Raw genomic sequence first — 5,634 nt, forward strand, 5'->3', positions numbered from 1 at the left:
ACACTACCAACTCCATATTGCCTAATTTGCCAAATCCTTCTTGACCAAAATGTAAATACTGTGAAAATATACTTGCTGACTCAACATTATTCCTCAGTTACAGATGTTGTAGTGTTCATCATTCTATACAGAATTATGCAGGAATATGGAACCCATAAAGCTAACGCCATCACAAAAATTACACAAACACCACGAGCCTCCTTTCTTGTTCTCTGAAGTAAACTGGGCTAATACACCACGTGCAGTGCCAAACACGGTCATCACAGATGTTTAAAACTGGATTAAGACAGTAAAAGCAAATACATTGAAAATCTTAAGTGGGTTTTGGCAAGCTCTGTAGCTTGGGTTTCCAGCCATTTTCCTCACTGGCAGCTCCTCATTCTCACTCCACCAAAGCCACCACCAAAGCAGCTGCTTCTCTCATCACACAACAGAAAAGAAATTTAAGTTACAGCACCACAGGCTGAGGAGTATTAACTGCCTTTGATACTGGTTTACTGCTTCTTCCATTGGGAATTTTTTCGAGATTAATCTCAGAAGTCATTTAAGCTCAAAGGGGAACACACTGGGCATACAAAGGAGAGGAAGAACAGCCCCTGTCCATTATTTGTTTGATGCAAGTTGAAAAACCTGAGGAAAAATGTCAGCTTCGCTTCCGTCACACTCTAAGATTTTGTTGTTCTTATTTTTTAACTAAAGCCTCAGGATACATCCATTTAGCCAAGTAAGTTTATTACATCCAGTCTGGGATAACTTTATCTCTACCCAGTATGGCATCCGACATTAAAGGTCCCCGTTATCTTAAACTGTTCAAAAGCCAAACATAATACAAAAATGAGTTTGCAGAGCTACTCGCTAAAGCCTTCTGCTCTCTGGCCAGCAGAGAATGCAGACACCTACAACTCCAAATCATATCCAAATGCTCTTATTCCTGTTCAAACATTCAGATCTCCAGAGACAAAGAAACAGAGGAAATAAGGATTCTAGTAAGAGAGAGGAACCCTAATTTTGGGGTCTGGGCCAGACATGATGGAGACAAGTTGGCACTAAGTGTCCCAAGAAAAGCGAAGTCCAAAATCAGGTGCTTCAGCAAGTGAGAACATTGCCCCTCCAGCATTCTGCTCCTTCGTACAAGTACACATTAAGTGCTTGCAAACACCATTTTTACACAGAAAAGGTGTTTAACATTGCACAACAGTTTATTGGAACGGTTAAAATGGTAACTAACAGCTTTGGGTAAGCCTGGAGGATGGCTCCTCTGCCCACCAAGTTCAAGAGGAACTCTTCAGCACAAATGCAGCTGGAGAGACAAGCACCCCAGTTACGGTCCCTGCGTTCCCGGAATGTTCTTGTGCATCCTTCACCTTCTCCAGGCAACCAGAGAGCAGCATCACTCCACAAAGTGACACCTGAAGGTCCCAGCCACCTCTCAGGACACAGGATACAGACACCTCCTATTAGCAGTCCCTCTCCAGTCAAACCCAAGAGCAGCCAGGTGACAGATTTGACTCTCACCAAACCCCTTCTCAGTTCCACTGCCAAAGACAGAACAGAAGATGTCATAATAATTATCATCAGATCTGCCCATGCATTTTCAAATGCGATCTAAAAAAGTTATTGCCAAAGTATCTTACAAGAAATCAAGCAGGCACGATATAACCTTTAAACTTCATTTTAATAACTGAAGTGTGGAAGTTCATAATCATTATTTTCAACTGATCATTACCCCACATTCACCCGGGTGAGGTTGTTTTTTTTTTCCCCAGCATTTTAAGCCTAGTTCAAATTAAAATTTCATCATTTCTTCAGCCACAAAAACCTTCACATGCTCCCACCCAAATCCAGAAAGGATACGACTTCTCCCACAAGCAATGAGTGGGAGCCAGACCTGGGCACTGCGAGTTCTGAAGGTGGCCAAAGCCCAGCACACACAGCTCCACTGTTATTTGATCTATACACCTGGAAACCATTATCAGACCAAAAGGCATACATACCACCTCTCTGCACATTAAGTACTTAAACCTCTTAACTAGTATTAAAGAGTCAGGTTTTAAAGATAATGTGAAAGCAAGTCCAACAGAAATGCTATGAGACTGGAACAGGAAGGCATTTAAGTCTGCGGGGAACTAAAAATATGGAGAAGAGCTCCTTTTTCTTATTTAAGCCAGACAGATAAATCTTTTAACAAGATTTGTTTGGTCATGTGTTACCAGTCTTAATAAACACAACAGGACCATTCTTCTGTAAGCTTTTAGTCTCGTACTGCAAGATAAAAAGGCACTGTTTTCAGCAAATGCCAGATTAAAGGAAGAATGTGCTGCAACTGCTCGAGTTCCTTCCACAGAGTTTTTCTAATTTTGATATCAAGGAAGAATTTTAACTTGGTTTTAGTGCAAGGGACTGAATTAAAAAAAAACCAACCCTAGAAAAAAAGAAAAGAGCCCATAAAGGTTTCCCCATACACTCGTAAGGTTTGAGGAACTGTTCTAAGAAAAGCTTCAAGATCATTTGTAGAAAAATAACCCCAATAAGACAACATTAGGAAAAGGAAATCTCAGCTGTAAGAGAGAGAACGAAGTGCTAAACCGCAAGTACCAAACAGCAGCCCCAGCGCTGCAGCTCCAACACCCCCCTGCCTGCTTCAACCACACCAGAGAGCAGCTTCTGACAGCTCCCTCTTGAAAAGATCCCACCTTCTAGATAAAGCTCATTAACCTCATGGGCTCCACCTCCCTGGGAAGGCATGTAGAACTTAAAGGTTAAAGTTTCAGAAAAGGCTAAGGACATCTGTTACCAACTTTCTTCCACTTTCTTTCCCCGTCTTCCACATCCTGTTGAAAATGTGAATTGCAGATATTCCGAGTGACAGAGTATTTTAAGAGTTTGTGCAGGATATCTCTTGGTATATTCCCCATACCCTCAATCCATTTATCATCCCAAACTGGAGAGGCAGAGCTAAGAGCCTCATGACAACACACATCCACAGCCTGCAAACTGAGCTCAAACTCAATGAGAAGCCAGCATAGGAAGGAAAAAAAAAGAGAAGAAAAATTATACAGCAAGAGCTTTATACCACTACACTTGGACAGTATTTCACACAGTCTGGAGTGAGATTTTACTAAAGGCACCTGCCTGAGGGTCACGCAGTCTTTACTGCTGTTGCACTATCTGTTGTGCTGTGTTCAGGTGACACGAGTTGAATATTGCTGCTCCTGCACCTGAAACCCAAGAGAGTGAAAGCTTGGCAGGGATGGAGCTCAGAAAAGGTTACTTCAAATTAAAGTGCTTCTGACACTCTGTGGTGACTTCTGTTTGTCATTTAGCTTTTTTAGGATGCTGAGGGGGAGTTAGTTAATAGTTGGAGAAAATCTGGAAGTGGTTTTAGAAACTGTTAAGAAAGAGCTGGTTATGACTGTGAATGCAGCCACGTCGATTCAAGTCACGTTCTAATGCCAAATAAGAAAGTGAAAAAACAATCAACTTACACAGCCTTGAACTAGCACAACTCATCCTGGCTGATGCTACTGAAAGAAAACCCCATGCAGTACCTGCTGCAGAACCTTAAGATTCCTTATCATATAAAAGCATTTGAGCAGCTTTGATATGTCCGAGTGGAGGTAAATATGATGAGCTTTTTATTACTTTTACTTTTTCTGAAAGCTTTAGAGAATAATTGGCTTCCAAAGTTTTCTCAAATACACATACACAAACTTTTTCTGTACAAGGTTAACACACTGGTCAACCAAAATGCTCGTTTTCTTCCAGGCCAGTGCCAGTCCCACTGGTGCCTCACCAGCCCTACAGCTGGGGGGTGTGGAAGGGGTCCATTGCCTGTTCTTGAATGCTCATGGGACAAACCTGCGACCCTCTTGGGTCAGTTTGCTGAAAATCTTTTAAAAAACTCTTAGAGTCTCTCCCCAATGAACAAAAAACCCTCTTATCAGTTGTCTTCCTTATCTCCTTCACTGGCATTTTGAGGTTATAACACAAAAACAGCACTGGAACACTCTGGCCAGTAATGGTCATTATGAGTTACATATTTACAGTCCGTAGCTCTTGTAAGCCCTCTCTAAGTGCACGCAATTAAAAGCGTGTTTGTTCACTCTGAACTGCTCTCTACTAATCATCCCCAAACGGTTCAAGAAGCCAGTGTCCAGAGAAAGAAACAAGCAGGCACTGACGACATCAGCATCTCTCTCAGCTGAGAAGTAATCATCACTTGAATAAAGGCAGACAATTCAAGGTGTTTCTCATGACAGAGAGCAACCTTTTTTTTTCCCCTGCTATTTACCCAGCTTGACCCGTGTAAAGAAAAAACAAGAGATCTCCTATTTCTGAGCTGTGCCTTATACCAGCTACGCTCACAGCTGTCAGTTCTGAAATCACAGCCTGTATAATGCCACGTATCAGCACTCTCCCACTGCACATTCCACCTTCACACCGACGCGGGATATTATGGCATCATTCCCAAATCCAGGTCGAGGGGCTGTTTGACAGACGAGCTATGCAGGATGACAGCTTAGATAAGAGCCTAAGTCCCTCTCTTCCACACAATGTCGACGCTGCAAAACTTAAAGAAACAGGAGAAAAAGAGAGTGAAGGAGATTCCTCCCAAAAGCAAAGGAAGATTTCACAAGGCAAAAAAAATTATTTCTGTATTTATCAGCAGAAAATGACAGGCTATTCTGCACATCTTCAGAGTTACCTTTTCAGAAGAGAAATATATTTCATTTTACCCCAGAATGTTTCAAGTATCTTTAAATCTCTCCTCAGAACGTGGCCAGATTTACTTGGCAATTATGAGGATTTTTAAAGATCTGAGCGGTAAGGATTTAAGAGAGGAAAGTGACATTTCACTCTGTGGTATTTTAATTAGCATAGGACAGGTAGAACAGCTATCTACCTGCAAGAGGTCATAAATTCCATAAATACCAAGAACAAAATTTCACAAGACAGTCAGCTTTGAGCACAGAGCAGGCTGAGACACCAGGGATAATATTTGGGGTGAAAGTACCGGTTTCTACCTCCTCTGAAAATGGTCACGCTCACACTAGTGAACAAAAGCTTTCTAGGAACACCCGCTTTTGATAATTTTACACACAGGCTTCCATAAAAGTCACGAAATTCCAAGTATGTCACAATTTCTCCCCACATTAATTCAAGGGCAGCAACATAAAATCAATACAGGCTTGGAAAGTGTCTGTATTCCCAGTAAGATTTCCCAATTTTAAGAGATAAATTAGACAGACTTTCTATTCTCTCTATTGCTGTTTGGTGAGGGATGTAAAATAACAGCAGGGCACTGGAGCTGGCTGCACACCCATGCTTGCACAAGGCTGTTTGGTGACCAGCTGAAGAGCTCAGCTGTGATCTAGCAAAGATTGGGGACAGCCCCCCCAAACCCTGCACCCCTTTTACCTCTCAACCCTCCCGAGAAGCAAGCTTTCTAGGAACACCCGCTTTTGATAATTTTACACACAGGCTTCCATAAAAGTCACGAAATTCCAAGTATGTCACAATTTCTCCCCACATTAATTCAAGGGCAGCAACATAAAATCAATACAGGCTTGGAAAGTGTCTGTATTCCCAGTAAGATTTCCCAATTTTAAGAGATAAATTAGACAGACTTTCTAT

This window comes from Calidris pugnax, unplaced genomic scaffold (genome assembly GCF_001431845.1).
Source record: "Calidris pugnax isolate Ruff unplaced genomic scaffold, ASM143184v1 scaffold82, whole genome shotgun sequence".
Taxonomy (NCBI): Eukaryota; Metazoa; Chordata; class Aves; order Charadriiformes; family Scolopacidae; genus Calidris; species Calidris pugnax.